The following is a 17,602-nucleotide window of genomic DNA, read 5'->3' on the forward strand; positions in this document are numbered from 1 at the left end:
ATATAATATAATATAATATAATATAATACAATACAATATAATATAATATAATATAATATAATATAATATAATATAACATTACACCATGTAATATATTAGCATTCATATATATAATAGCCTGCTGCAAAGCCACGCAACTTAATATCAAAATAAAGCAAGAGAACGTTCGATGTTGAGTAAGCTGATGGAGATTGTAGCATTTCAAGTTTCCAGTATTCTTATTAATTAGTCATTAAGAAGAAGCACGTTTTAGAAGTCGTGCTGCGTAAGACTTCGTCTTCGTTTCATGTTCATTATGTTGGTTCCAATAAAGCCTATTCCGTTCTGCCGCGTTCTTCCCACTTTTCACGCGCGTAACTTCATACATTACAGAGTTAAGGGCCGTGTGAGGACGAGATGTAGTTCTGGGGCCATACTGTCAAAACTCGCTAAGTGAACGTAAGTACTTGCGCTCTATTTTATTGTCTATGATTGGTGGATTTTGCTTGAAAGGCCGTCAATGATTGGCTGATGAACTTACGAACTCTTAACTTTTTTTGAAAGTATAGGCCCTAGTCGCGATAACCGATAACGTGCCGTGAGCTAACAACTTGACGACCGTAAGTCAACACGAGATAACGATTGTCTCTGGATGCATGAGTCATACATTCAGACGCGTCTTTTATTCATGGTGTTTACAACTTTATTATTATTTTGCTCAATGATCCATGCTAACGTCTCAAATATAATATTTTTCATGTCCAAAATCACTTTTTTCACCCTTTTGTCCTTGGCACTTCTACTAATAGATGGCGCCTTAAAGCAATAAACTTAGGAAAAAAATCAAAACAACAGATATAAAGCGATTTAAGGAACTGAACTCGTATAGTATAACAATTTCAATCAAAATCTTAACATTTTGATAACGATACTAAAGGACAAGTAAGTCATATTCGATTGAGGAAATGGATAAAATCCCTTTCAAAATAACCATTAGTTCTAAAATTAGCCAGTAAACGTTCAATAAAGACGAACGAAATGAGAAATGATCATTTAAAAGAAGAACTTTTCTCCCAGTCAAATTTTCTTTGTTCACAACTCAATCAGGGTAATGGCATTATCAGTTCTCAAATAGGGAGGCTATCGTCAATATCATTTGCCATATAATATAATCATACAGAGAACATCAGAAGGGATTTCAAGGTTTGCCAAGAATTAAACTTTCGGAGACAAAAAATGAATCAAAAGTGCTCGCATTAATTTAGCAGGCTATTATGAATGATATTTGATGTGTCTTATTAGCTCAAACCGTGTGTTCAAACAATACCGAATGACTTTATGCCATAATTTTTGAAGATTTTCTCGTTTGAAGTTTTCAATATAGTGGGTTTTAGTTAGAAAAAATATAACTCAGTACTCACTGCAGTGAGTGACAGAGAGCGTATTTTCTCGTCGACGAAAACATGAAGTCACGGACGGACGGACGGACGGACGGACGGACAGACGGACATGGCGAGCACAATAGTGCATTTTTTCATGAATGAGAAAATGCGCTAAAAATAACAACTGTATCGTCGATGTTTTAAATTTTTAATTCTATTTAAAAATATATTTTCACGTTAGCAAGTGAACTTATATCTAGAGATCTGATCAATATTTTCATTTGCCATCAAGGCCGTGAGAATGAATTAGATACAATTAGTTGAAATATTCAGAAAAAATTAAACAATATTAAACGTAGTAGCGAGGGACCAGGAAAAGTCAAAGTAACCTATAAAAAAACACGCGCGTAGTTCAAGAAAAAAATGTAGGACACTCCATTCAAATGTAGCTTAATAGCGCAAAAATATTTCGGTGAAATTTCTTGCGTCAAGAAACTTGTTAAGCGTGAATTGAGGTACGTAAAAACTGCAAAATATTTGGTGAATAAAATGCAACTTGTAATACCCGAGCTGAAGATGAGCTGCATTAAAATACACAGTGGCAACCTTCCATATCAAATAAATCAGTTCATTAACGATCGCAGCAAAAAAGCTCTGCCTGACAATTTATCCTTAATAAACACGTGTGAATTATATTTTGTTCCTCGTTTATTATTTGATGTAATTTTTATGCCCACTTGTCGAAACATTTATGGTATGAAATTTCGACAACTAGATAATTTAAATGTGATTATTTTTTTATTTTGAATCACCCTTGACCGAATTGAAAAGCATACGACGCAACGATGGTTTTATAAATAATTTGAACTAAACATAATGATAATAAAGACAACTAATCAGCATTAAAACTAGGGCATTAGAACTGTCAGAAGTGCAATAATTGTCCATTCAAAAACAATTACAATTCAAATTTGATGACTCGTAGTCTCATTACATCATTCAAAATGTTGAAATAGGAAATATATAGAAAATACTAAATGGAAGTAATTTTATTTTCAGCTTCCATATCGTCTAAACGGCCGCCATAACCTAATTCACCGTCAATGAATCACATGGTTTAGTAGTGATAGGATTCATTTACGCTAGCAAGGTCCCGTAGGATGCGTCAGTTAGCCTATCTTCAGGAAGTCTATTATTCTTTCTTTCATGACCTCGACTTAGGTAGTTAACGGACAGCTCCTGCCTCATTGGTTTGAACGTAACTAGGCCTCGCCGCCCCATGGCGCTACAGATAAACTCGTCCCAATTGACGGCCAAAAACGAAGCCGATCGCTCAAATTAGTTCAGGGATTTGAACACTTGCAGATTGGAGGCTATAAAGGCAGTTGATGCGGACGTGAACGATTCTGTGTGGAAGTTATGTGTTAAATTCTCGCACTTGTAAATAGCTCGAATTCGCACATTGTTTATAGCTGTAGCTCTCAGAAAATTCATACACGCAGTTATTAACTAGATATGCTGCATATAACGGCAGATATAACCAAAATAGATCGGGAATTACTTTGGTCGTTCCGTCATAGAAAATTCTAGATTTATAGGGGTAAATAGATTCCAGCCGAACATGAGAGTTCGCTCGCGAGACAATAATAAAACGAGTCTACTTGAAGAAAGCGCAACGATAGGTTATGCGTGTTATCGTCGTGAGTAAATTTACGCATTACTGGTTAAATTCAAATAACAGATGCAATAAGTTCAGTAATATAATGATGTTCATCCTAAATCCAGTGATCCCAAACCAGTGATCCCAGTTCCAATTTCACCCCAAATTCTACCCTCCTCGCATCGGCGACGCTACATCACACTCACGGTAATTCAGCTAGGCTGCGACGCTAAATCTGTGACCGCTTGAGCGAAATAAAACGGCGCTTGATTTTATTGGTTATCACAGTAAATCTTGAAATATCGGGAATTTCAAACTGTTTTTAGTCCAAAGAAATTATTTCTTCTTTTCTACTGAGGTATGATGGGTATGGCAGATCAATTAATCTCTGAAATTCATTGAAGACAAGGTTTAGTATATTTTTTATTGTGTGAGACGAAGGAAACCGAATGGATTCAACGATCAATTGCGCGTCAATTTATTTCTAACTAATACGATATAAAGAATCGGAACTTCTGGTGGCTTGTATCAATTAAAAAAATCATTCAAAAATAGAAATAATGCATGGATTATTCTATAAGAAAACGTGGGTAACAAATGCTATTATTTTGCTTGATATGACGAACAGAACATGCGATCATATTTCTAATTATCCCAAGAAGTCTGACGAGTCTTGGATGCTTGTTAATTTCTCAGCATGCTATAGGCTTTTCACTGAATGCCATTGCCTTTCCGTCTGCTATTGCCTTTCCGTGTTAACAGGTCGCATGCGCGCTGAAATGTAACCCTTTATAGTTTAGATCGGCTTCCAGTAGATTTTTCGTTCATGTTTGATTTTACATTGAAAAATATACGGGATGTATCGGAAATGCTGATAATGTGTAGGGAGAACATGAAGAAATAACTCTGTTGAGCGCAACTTCCACTGCAACTTTGTCTATGTGTAGAGTGTCTTTGTATTCATCAACCTAATTCGATAATAGCAACAAGTCTAAAATTTATCACGTACGCACAGGAGCAAAAAATTCCAAAAAATAGAGTCTTCTGCGTTTAACCTAAATTTTATTACAGTCAATTCGATAAATGTTTCGAATAGATACGATTACTTAAAAAATAATGAAAATTCAACGAATGCAATGTGAAACGTAATAGAGTTGGCTCAGGAGATGTAACAAAAACTTGCAGAAGACACGTTTACATAGTATCACACGTGTGATGCATGTAAAAAAATCTATTTACTCTCCGTTTAAAAATAACTAAATGGTGCGAAAAAATTCTGATAGCATTCCTCGCGTCCAGAAACTCGTCATGCGTGACGCGACGAGGCATCTGAAAAATGCAGGAAAATCCGTCGAATAAATATTTCAGCGACTTTAGGAACACCATAGACGAAGGTGATCTGCATTACAGTGACTAATGACAATCTTCCGTACTTCAGGATTCCCCTTAAAATCGATCACAGGCAATAAACTTCGCCAAAAAAACGAATTTGAAATAATAAAGTTCTGTTAACATTGTGCGATTATGGGGAAATCAGAAATTCCTGCGTACTTGATTTCAATTAATACACGAATCGATTGGAGTACAATATCAGTGACTTGAAAAACGTGATGGAAAGTAGAAAAATATTGCTGAAGCAACTCCAGCTTCACTTGTAACTATGTTGTTTTAGAATTTTGACAATTTTTTTCAGATATTCATAAATAAAGTAAATCATGCATGCCAATAGTAAGTATAATAAATATTTGTTAAATGTATCGTGTCGAGAGATCACTGGAAACGAAAATTTTTCATCAGTGGGAGAATAGTTAGGCATTGCAAAGTGGGAGGAATGGATTGCGCGAAAAATCAATTTCTTTTCAAGTTGTTATACGAAAATTTTAAAAGGCACAAATAGTCAAATCTGAGTTCTATGCTCCACATAAAATGTAGGTTTCAAGGGGTCATTTTTTAATACGCATGCTTAAGGTCTATAATTATTATTATTCATCATTATAACTAACAACTAAATTAGAAAAAAAGCAGGAATCTCAATTAAACGCGACGTGGCACAAACACGATATTCCGAAATTCTATAATTCCGTTACTCCGACTTCCATCATAACTGTAGTCCCTAATCCTATTGATGATAATAAAACTTATGTATGTTAAATTAAAAAAGTAGTCAAACATACATTTTGCTTGGAAAAATATATCGCATATGACTCCAGTTTCAAACTTTGAAAAAGATTTGGCGCCTTTCAATTTTAATTTATCAATTCTATCTCAAATATCAAATTTCCATTGAGTCCAATCTTTTCCTACGTGCATGTTGTGCACTGCCTCGCTATTCTCCCACTACGAATGCATTTTCTGGTCTCGGTAATATAAGTATCCTCAATACTCGGTAATTATAGCTCCATATTTATTTATTGTGTCATGCTTCAAACACACAAAATAACTTCGACAAATATTCATAAGATACAACCTAACTTCATAATAACAATGAAAAATACCTTACGTCCCCAAACGTTTCTCAATATACATATTTAATTTCAATTAGTGTGCATTTTTACACATAAATTTCATTATAGGGACTAGAAGCATTAGATTTTCGGAAGCGTGAATATTTTTCTTCTCGCGCTTCGTTTCGGTAAAAGTCACATTTTTTACCGTTCCTGAAATAAATGCAGTTTCAGTCACTGATTATAACTTATTACTTTCAAGCGCTAAATTTGGTTTGGAAACAAATATTATAGAGATTAATATCGAATGACTGCTCAGTTCCTCAAATTTCGAAAAATTGGATAAAACCCCTACGAAAAAAGAGCATTTAACAAACGATTGAAGCCACTAACTTAATAAGATGTAAGCAACAACGCGCTTCAATCGACGATTTTAGCACTAGAAGGTCACGATGTTTAATTTCAGTTCAGGGCCTAATTACATTAACTATATTGTGTTTGGCAGGTTAAAGGCCTTGTGTAAACAGTTGTAAACCTCAGTAGCCAGACTGAGCTTTAACTTCAGTTTTGGATAATTTGGTCAAACGGCAAGTTTTCAAATCTCCAGAAGAAACGTCAAAAATGTTACAAAAATATGAGACCATCCAAACTAGGCCTATTCTTGGCCGACACTCCTGTGCTATGAAATAGCAAAGGACGACAGCTACGTATAAATAGAGGATTAGAGGTCATATTTGACAGAAAAATTCTTACGTAACCATTGATCGTATTGTTTTATTCAAAGAGTTATAATCTTGCAGAAATCCTGCTTGTGCAATACAAGACTGAATGCAATTGATTAATTGAGTGGCGTGCTTAAGGGGATGTAATACTGAAGTAATAATAACCTTTATCAAATAAAAAATCATTAGATACGTTGTTTCAGCCGAAGACGATTACTTTTTAGGAAGGTGCAAAGAATTTTGCCCACTTTGTACGTTTGGATTGGTAACGTACGTTACGAAAAACACCTAAGCGGACCATTGAAGGAAGAAACGTGTTCGGACCATAAATCTTGCAAGCGACTGCGCGAATAATGGTAATCAGTCTACCGGAAAGGAAAAAAACTTAATATCCTATAAAATCTATAAATCATGTGAGACTCGCAAGAAAAAGTTCACCGTTCTTAGTTCTGGCACTAATCGGGTTTTTATAAACTTGAAAGATTCTCTTACTTGAATTCAAGGCAAAATTCTCGAAGTTTCGGTGCTTGATCCCATGATAAGATATGAAGATATGCGGCATTTACCACGGATACATGCAATTCTTCAATTACATTCACTTTTTTAATTGAAGAACGTCTTATGAATTAGAAAAGTGCTGATAAGTTTCAGCAGCTCATAAAGAGATAATGCACCTCCAAATTCATTATATTGTTCTCTGGTTATAACATATTTTTAATGTTTTCTGCAAGCTGATAATAATTCATACACGATATTAAAAACTGAAAATCACGCTCAAAATTCTCGAGGAACAGCTAGAGATGTAACACAAATAGTGTTACATCTCTTAATGAGAGTGTTAAATAAATAGTGTTACATCTCTCTCTCTTACATCTTAATTAATTTACATATCAGTTAAATAATCCTAATTATAGCTATTGCTTAAATTATTGCTAATCTCCCAATAATTTTCATAATTGAAAACCTTTTCATTAATTTTACATCCAGGCGCATCGAAATAACGCACATGAAGTAAGATTGCCAACAGAAGGCAAATTTTACATTCTCAACACATAATAAATTATAGCATAATACGTAAGGCAGCTAAGCTGTGAATTCAATGAAGCTAGTAAGCATCCTACGGAGAAGCGACATACTGCTGGCTGTCATGACGAGGCAGAGTTCAGATGGACACAACCTCTCCCTGCGACGACAGCCACTCGAATGACTCGCGTTACGGACATACGGCAGCTGTATAGGCCCCTGAATGAAGGACACTGCGTACCTGCGTGTCCGCTAGACTCACTGTCGAGGTCACATTCTTCAAATAAGTCTTCAATTATTATCTAGGAATCTATAATGAAGGTTAACATTTGCAATGCTACCTCAATTGAATGTTATAAATTGCTCGTAATTCGTATCACAATGTAATTTAACTGAAGGGAAGAACGTTGGACGATGAGAAGGAAGGGTTTAGTCGCGGAACCAAGTTAAGGCTAAGCCTCAGTTACGGACCAAGCCCTGCCCGTTGACGTCACCACACGGCAGCCAATAGCCAGGCGCGGACATAACACAACACGCAGCATTGTTTATTTCAACGTCATCATCACACAGTCATTAGTAATTGACTCAGTTGACAACACACAAATTTGCATCTGACTTAGCCCGTTCACATTGACATGTTGTGAGGGATCCGCCCCAGGTTCTCAGTTGTTTATCTCTTTTGAATAATGATAGTTCACTTGATCCTTAAGTGCCTACAGTATATTTCACAAACCTTGGTCACGATTCAGACTCCTGGTAGAAAATAACAAAACTAAAATGAATAAAAGATAACACGAAACGAATCACTAAAATATATACAGAATAATATACACTGGTCAATATATACAATACCTTACTAGAATATATGTACACTGAATAAATGACAGACCGGATGACACGCAGAGTATTAACAAATGATAACAGACACGACTCGCATACACACCTTGCCAGTGTGGGTTCTGGGACAGTAATGACCATTAGTAAAACCTATTCTCCGGATGTAGGCTTCGGATATCTCTAGATTAAAATCACATGTTAAATGAAAACGTAAATAAACGAATAAAATCAATAAGAAAATTAATAAAGTACGAATGCTTACCACTACATTGTTAGCGAAACTCGTGTTGAGTTAACTTGGTGTACGCCTCTCAGAGAAATGTGTAAAACTTGTCCATTAATAGCGATGCACATTTTGCCCTCGAGTGGGTCATCAAGATTCAGTTTGGGCCGGCAAGAGGGTGTATCAGTTTTATGTATCAGTTGTATAAGGGTGTATCAGTTTTATGTATCGGTTGTATAAGGGTGTATCAGTTTCATGTATCAGTTGTATAAGGGTGTATCAGTTTTATGTAACAGTTGTATAAGGGTGTATCAGTTTTATGTATCATTTGTATAAGGGTGTATCAGTTTTGTGCACAGGATGTATCACTATTTGGACAATATACGCCGTATATTTTTCGAGTGCACATGCATGTACGCGTCAAGTATGAACATATAATGTAGGCTTTCAGTCCAAGGCAAATGACGGCGATGTAAATGATTCATTCGCTATTGATAGCTATTAAAATGTGAATACTAATTTCCCTTAATGAAGAAAAACATGCAAACCTAATCAACGGCTCGACCAATAATGATCGGCGTGCAACAAGTCAATTGATAAGCCATTGATCAATGAACCTAATTGTTAACTAGTGATACATACTTCGTCAGGTAATAACTGAAAATAATCTGTTATATTTGCACGTTCTATAAATTATAATTACGAAGAATATTCTAGATAATTTGTTATCACAACTATTGTTTCTTATAATTAGCGAAGATCAGATAATTTTTTATAGAAGTTCGCGCGTATCAAAAAAACACACACGTGTCTCTCCAACAAATTCTGTATCTATCATAAAAAGTTGTCGCTGTCGCAATGATTAGTCCACTTCGGTATTTGAAAATCGACTAATCGTGGACGTGCTCAAATATTTCAAGTGAGAAAACCTTGGAGTTGATGCATTAAATAAACCCGTTCATTTTCCTTGAAGTTTTTGACGATTTCCTAAGACCCTGTCGAAGGATTGACGTTTTGCGAGCAGGCTCAGTCGCTCAGCTACCAAAAAACGAAAAAGAACTCCCAGTCAAGTTCAGCACAACGACTATTGTAGCAGAGAGTGGCAGCGATGAGCTCATAAGTAAAAATTTTTATCAATCAAAATAATAGCAGTAATTGCTACTATTAAGAAGCAAAATAATCGTAGTAATTGCTAATATTATGAAGTAAAATAATCGCGATAATTGCTACTATTTTCAGCCAAAATAATTGCACTATTTGCTACTTTTATGAAACGAACTACTCGCTATAAATGCAAAATTTATGTAAGCAAATAATCGCAATCAATTTTGTTATTAAGAAGGAAAAAACGGCAACAAATGTTTATTTCTTGCAATACTGAAATCAAAATCATCGACTGTTTTCAAATTCATTATTAGGCGTGATCTAGCCGAGGTCAATAGGCTAAACTTTGAACCGGGTAACTAAATTCAATTTTCAAATATAGATACTTGATATTTAAATAGATATTAAAAATTTATATGGATATTGGACATTTATAAAGATATTAAATCTTTATATAGATAGCAGATATTCAAATAGATATTAAATATTTATATAGATATTAGATGTATATATAGATGAAAATACTTTCAAAAATCCATTCTTCAAGCATTGATGAATAAAATCTGCTGGGATGTCGCAATTCTGCAGTATTGCAGGCTGACAATGCAGATCAAGTATGTGACGCGTTCTCGTGCTAATAATCCTATGAAGTGATTTGCATGCAAACGAAGTTCGTGCCTATATTTATTTGGTAAAATATGTTGCGCATGATGACAATTCTGCCGGATTGAGCAAAAATAATCGAGAGAATTAGAATTTGACAATGACAGATATGAAGTTCTGTCTTGGTGAGCACCGAGAATAGAAAAATATTTTACAAAATAATTTATGATACTCCTCCTGATTTTTGGCAAGTTCGTCAGATGGCAAAGCAGCCAAAATACTCTTCAGGAATTAAGCATACATGCACAGAAAGATATTTTTTGTATACTTAAATTTATTACCAACTAACTCAGAGCTACAGATACTTTCAAGTTTGGACGCTGTGTCCGTAACATAAAAGATTAAAATCACTTGAAGTTCGAATAGTCTTTAATACATTCAATTGCTGCATGGAGAAGTATTGGAACGTGTAAATGTGTTAAATGGAAGCTTACGTTAGTCATAGAATATAATAAACAAAATGCATATCACAACGAGCGTAACTGTCTTCTAACCTTACCTACGACACACATGACATCTACTACACGTATACACCATCTCTTGCATGGGTCATGTAACAATGGCTTAGAGTAGCACCTTTGCAAACTAATGTTTTCTATAAGTACAGTATTAAAATTTACGCCTTGATTGAAATAATTCAATTAATAACAATAAATGTAAAAATGCCAAAATGTCGACAGAAAAATACTGAACTTTAATTAGTATATATCAAAAGATAGTAAATTTTACCGCTTGCTTCACTGAAAAAAATCCACCAGAGGAAATCCACAATAAAAGTATTACCGATACACTTGCAGTCTCGTGAGTTTTGTTAAAATAATGGAAATCTACGTTCCATGTGAGGAACAACTACCTGAATATGTAACCCGCCAATGCACATGTGCTCGTCCCTGTAAATGACGTAACTATTACACTGTTAATGTTCTTAATGAAACATGTCAACAACTAAAACAATACTTTTTCTACAATCAACTTCATTGATTGTTCATGCGTAGATAGTGATCGCAGATATTTGCGAGCTTATATATACGAATACATGTATACTATACATATATAGTAATAAATTGAACACACGGCTGAGTGGACCTTCGCCGTTGCCAAATCGTAGTGAGCGGGCTACTCTCATAAACCGGAGGCAAACACATCTTTCATCACAAAACTTGAGATATTTCCCTCTGCAAGGCTGGGCCGAGGGCATCAATATTAAAATTGAGCTTGTGGCCCTAAACTTGGAACAGCTATAGATGATTACAACTCTGCCATGTTTCTCCCGTAGCATCATGCCAACAGCAACGTTTCTGATTATATGTCAACGTCTCCGCTTGAAACGTTTCATTCTCGACAAACGCATTTGTTCTCGTACGTTTATGGACGTTTTGTCCATTATGCACTTTGATTCACATTTGATAAATTTACATCTATTATCCACCAAAGTCTCGAGAAATTCATGCCAACACAGCGCCAAAATATACATTTACTATGCAAACACGTGTTTAAAACTGTATGCTGAGCCTAATTAGCTTGTGATCTAATCTTCAAAATGAATATATATATGAACCGAGCCTCCGAATTTTCCGCACATACCAAGCAGAACACGGTAAAGTTCGTTCTCGATTACTATGAGGTTGACCCACGAGGATTTCCGTATTTCAGTTCAGCTTACTTGTTACTTCACTGAGATCGAGAAACGTAAACACATGGGTGAACATTAAGTCGACCCACGAAGATTTCCGCCTTTCAGTTCAGCTTTCTTGTTACGTCACTGAGATCGAGAAACGTAAACAAACCCGTCATTCCCACGACGGATTGGTTGACTGGTTTGATCGCATTTCGGTGATTGGTTAATGCCCGTGACGTCACTGAGATCAGTGACGTCACAGGCCAACAAAAAACTATATACGCAAAAAATTATCTTCTCATGGGTCAACCTTATACTAGTTAAAACCGTGGTGTCGCCAGCAGTCATTATGACCGTCATACATAAGATATGGTCCAATATAACTATAAGGTCTATTCACAAGACAGGAAGAAGAAGAGTAACTATGGAGTCTCGTTTGCCACGATGACCAGGAAATTAATGAAAGCTTACATCTGTTTCCACCTTGACGACTGGTACAACAGGTTAACGAGGTAATGGCAAGAATGAATGACACTGAGCGAAATCTGTCTAGTCAGACGGCGTTTGACTGTACTTTCAAACCACCAATTTTCATACTCAGATCTTTTTGAAAATTACCCCTTCTGCTCAAAATTTAAGCCCATATCTAACGGTGTGATATGATGGTAATTCTGGTATCCATGATACTTTACTGGTGTACTTATAGGAGTCATAAACGAACTTGAGGTTGCGTCTAAAAGAAAGTCTCTTCTTTGATACTATGTCAGACACTTAATTAGGCTTGGGCAAAGGTCGCCACGACGCCATGATATAATGCAACAGTTCTTAATCTCTCCGTTTTTCAGAACTACGCTGTAATAGTCAGACTATGAGATAGTGAGATACAGATTTAGGCGTGTTTAGGCAGCGAAAAAATAGTTCAAAGTTTTCTGAATGTTAATGGAAAATTTATGAATTAGAGTTGGTTAACAATATAGGCTAAATAGGTTTTGTGGGGCGGCAACTAGAGTTGGTGACCAATGCTGTAAATCCCGTAATGGCATTGAAGGTAACAGTTAGTCAGTTACAGCGCCAACAAATATAACTAAATCATCTCAACAATGGGAAGTTGGGAACCATGTTATTATTTACTGTATAGCAAATTCTTATAGAAAAACTATCACATTTGTACACTTTTAACATTCGATAGGCTACATCAGAACATGTTGAATATTTTTAAGCAAACTACCGGTATTCTACATGGCCTACTTACAAATTCTCCTCGATTGTTGACAAGAGATCCCACTTCACAAAAGCTTCGATGGCATGTTTGTACATAGCAACTGAAGTCAGAAATCACCAGTAATTCGCTATTTGCACTTCCATCTCACATGAACACGGTCCGAATTTTCGCACCAGCCCCGGCAACGTCACTTTGTGGAATGGCTTTCAGAGAATAAGTCAAAAAAATTGAGTCTCGCGCGAAACGGAAATCATTTTAGTGAAAATATAATATTTTTATCCGTACTATTTACTATTCAAGTTCCTCTCAGCTTTGGGAATGTTATCAATATCGGTTACTTTGCGAAACAAAATTAGTGGAATACAAGCTTTCGAATTGAAAAATATGTAAAATTTGAAGCCTACCTACGCAAGTGGAACTGAACGATTTAGGCATTCTTTCTTCAAATTCGCAATGAGGCTAACGTCTGTCAATGCACTGAATACAATTCAATGAAATTTCGTACAAGAATCCATAGCATCCTTCCCGCCCGTCGTGTTGAGAGAAGTTTTTTGTTTGGACTTCGTCCAACCTCAAATGGTTTTAATTCATAAAGAACTCGGCGACATGAAACCAACCTCATATGCAATATTGAATGTACTCAGCAAATGGTTCTATGTTGCTCGCTAGTCAACAAAACGCTAAAAAGACTGGTCGGTAGTATCAAAACAAGGTCTAATGGTATATTTCATAAATTAAATGACCACTTTGGTTAATGTGTTATTTCAGAGAAGGTCTATTAAGTATTCAATTTAACGCAGTATGGTAAAATTCATGTCGTGGATACGTGGATTTAAGTTCAGAATGCCCATGCATCCGTTTCGTATGAACCGAATCGACACTTCAGCGAACTCGCCTGCGAACCCGCCTGCGAACTCGAATGCACAGGCGGGTTCGCAGGCGAGTTCGCTGAAGTGTCGATTCGATTTCGTATGATCCAACTACGCCACTCATCTGATCCGGCCATCTATCTATGAGGTCATTCGGGCTGAACTTCTTTCCTAATGACATCGGCTCTGCATTGTCATGCTGAATGGTCTTGGCGAGACGTTCGATTACGTTTCAATGATTAGAATATAAGCTCAAAATCAATAATTGATAAAATATTATTGATGATAAAAAGAACTTACATGTAAGAGTGTAGCGGATCTCGTTACATGGAACTAATTTTATGTTTATCATATTAATAATAATACTCTTAACATTACGTTTATCGTATTAATAATTTGCATATCATCATAAGAATAGTCCAGAGAAATCTCATTTCCGCCGTTTGGCAACGTCCGGCACCTCCCTATATGTTCTTCTCAGACTCCTGCTATGCTAGCGTCCATTTGCTTTCTAACATCGAGCTGCCAACATCTCTCGTAAGTTCTCCAACTTAGAAACTCCTGCCCCTAAAATAGCTTTTGTATTCAGTTGTGTCAAGTGCAAGTGTAAAGTTTGTTCAGAGACGTTGCAAGTTTTTGAGCAAATATTTTTTTGTCATGCCGTAGAAGCTCAAGTGATATAGTGCTCACATGTAAAATGGTGTCGTGAATAGTGTATCAACATAGCCATATTTCGCAGTGACCCCACATAGGCGAACTTTCCTGCCCGTGCAACGTGCAAACTCCCGTCTCTGTCTGCCTCTGTCAGCATCTCTGTCAGCGTATTGACACCGGCTCTATCTGCGTCTCTGTCAGCGTCCTGTCAGCATCTCTGTCAGTAATCTCTGTCAGCGTATTGACGCCGGCTCAGTCAGCATCTCTGTCTGCGTCTCAGTCAGCATCTCGGTCTGCGTCTCAGTCAGCATCTCTGTCTGCGTCTCAGTCAGCATCTCTGTCATTTAAGTCAGACCTGTAGCAGTGGGAACCACGTAGGACGAGGTCAGGTCTGAGCGGCTGTGGGTGGAGGTAGTCAGTCGTGTCCCGCCAGCCCTACAGTGAGCTTCTAGCCTGAACTCACCTCGCTCCGTTGCTCCACTAGCGATCTTGTGCCCTAGCGCTAGTTACTGTGGCTGTGCTATAAATGTTTCGTCTAGCAGCGTTATGTCTCTCGTGCCTGCTGTACTATTTTATTCAACGTGTTGCTTTTAAGTTTTCTTTTCTGGAATAAAAGGCAAGTTTTACTCGTGTTAACCGAAGTTTTAATGAAAGACATCCCAGTGCAATAACGTGCAATATAGCTTTAGCAATAAAGTGAACTTTTTACAAGATAGTTGCCGGCGTTTGGCCGTGGAGTTTCGATCATCCTGACAAGATTAAAGGTAGCGGCACACGTCCGGTGACATCTTTTCTGGTGTCAGAAGTGAAGGATTAAGTACCTGTGATTTTAACGTGGCTTTTCAGATTTCCTCGAGTGAACTTAAGTGCTTAGTTCGGTGTGAGTGTGTGCGCGATGTCGCAGAACAGATCCGCATCGCTGAACTCGACACAGTCACGAGGTGATCGCACTGAAGTTTTAAGTCGGGCACTGAAGCAGTTGACTGTTGTCCTAGGGAAGATAAGTCGCTACATGAAGCTGCCACGTGTTCCTCTGCGAAGTTGTAGATCGCAGCACTTCACTCCAACTACGGTACCCCAGGACTTTCGTCAAGATCACTCTAAAGCTGAGAAGACTGTTAGAAGCAGACGGCCAGTAACGGGACCGTTACCGAAATCAGGAGCTTGCTTCGCATGCGGTAAAGTTGGGCATCTTGTCCGGAATTGTTCGAAGCGTAGGCTAGCGAAATCTTCATTCAAGACCTCAGACCGTGCAAACGTAGTTTGCCAGTACTGCGATTGCGAAGGGCACGCTCTTGCCAAGTGCCTAATCTTCAAGAAGCATTTTGCTTGCTGCATTTGGTGCGGTAAAACTTGCCACAAGTCTTCAGAGTGCAACAAGAAGCCTCCGGAGAAATTGAAAACGGCGGTGGAAAATCGCAATAAAACAGCAGTTAAGTGTCTTCAGACAGAAGTGAATGTGTTGATGAAAGCTGGAGAGGAGAGTGAACCGTCTTCAATGCTGTACCATCTGGTCGAGGAAGAGCACGAAAAGTCTAGGAATAAATCTTCAAGGAAAATAGAAGTTCTTAAGCGTCAGCCAGCGAAATTGAAAGAAAGCTGCTACAGTAAACAGAGAGGCATTGATATTTCTTCAGGGCATAAATCAGAAGATCTGCCATTTCATCTGACGAAGGAACAAATTTTAAAACTACAAGAGGAAGATCCATGCATTTCGTTAATAAAGGAACTTTATGAAAATAATTTTACATTCAAAGAAATTTTAATTAGGTTGAAAGCGCAGCGGAAGGGATACAGATTTACAAAAATGGTGAAATCTGCCCAGGTGAAGGATGGAGTGCTCCATGCCGGTAAGCATGGCGTTCCAGTGATCCCTGCAAGATACTTACCGCAGCTGATCACCGACTTTCACAAAGCTTCGGGACATATCGGTCGGTATAAAACAATAGGTGCAATATCACGTCACTTCTATAATCCTAGACTCTCGTTAATCGTAGCATTTGTCATCAAACAATGTCCAGTTTGTCATAGGTCCAGGGAACGAGTGAGAGGTGGGGCGCCTCTCAACAGACGGGTCCCGAGAGCTCCCTGTGAAGACTACGCCGTCAATTCATTGGAGCTTCCTCGTGACCGAGGTAAAGGCTCGTGCAACAGTATGGGAGATCCCAATGGCATAACTGACGAGATTACGAGACCCAACGGAAGAGGCGAACAGACTGTGAGCTACAACCAACTGAATGAGTGGCAAGGCGATTGTGACGAATTTGCCGATATTGACCTTGCGTTCCAAGGCGACGTAGCAGGAAGCCACAACGAGCGAACTAGCAGGGCAAGATCATCGAGCGCTAGACTGAGAGAGCAGCGGAACACGGCGGAGATAATCCCTCCATATGAAATGTATGGGAGTGGAACGACGATCGGCGGAGTGACAATCTCTTTATCGGGATTGGCCGACAAAATAGCGGCAGCGCTTGCTAAGAGTCAGGCGGAATTGGCAACTCAGGCTGAAGACTTCGAGGTTGCTGGGCAGCCCGCTGGTGATGAGAGCATCGACCAGCCGAGCATGGAGTGGGAAGACCTGAGTGAGCAGACAGTCGTGCAGACTGCAACTGAGTCGTTTGTGAAAGCGCTGGTACTGAATAGCAGCAGGGCAAGCGACGAATTCTTGGGAGCCGAAACTTCATTCAAGTGCGAGCCAAGACGAGGGTATCCTACGGGAGCTACGCAAGACTTCGTGTTGCCAGACGAATTCCATGTACTGGCCAGAAGCTCAGTTTCTGAGGGCCCTGATCTCTCCGATCACCTAGAGCGGGAAATGAATTCTCTGTCTGATCGATGGAACACCGAAGATGAAGAATTGTAGGATTCAATTTTTAGTAATTACGGTACTATGTTAGCGTATTCCAATACTAGTGCAATACTTATGAATACTACCAGATTAAAGGAGATTAAAGCATAATGAACAAATCCTATGTTTTAGATATAAGTAGTTAATTAAGTACGATTTTAGCAAGTTCAAATTTAATAAAGTTCTATTTTAGCATACCTAGTTAATGATTGTGAAATGTTGCGAGCCTTTTAATTGTATATTGTACCCTGTAATTGTAGCCAGATTGGATAGCGACCAAATATTTTGTTTTATCTGGTGTAGGGGAATGTGAACGATGAATATCGATCGTTCACTAATATTCATTATTCTATG

Source organism: Hyalella azteca, unplaced genomic scaffold (assembly GCF_000764305.2).
Source record: "Hyalella azteca isolate HAZT.00-mixed unplaced genomic scaffold, Hazt_2.0.2 contig2705, whole genome shotgun sequence".
Taxonomy (NCBI): Eukaryota; Metazoa; Arthropoda; class Malacostraca; order Amphipoda; family Hyalellidae; genus Hyalella; species Hyalella azteca.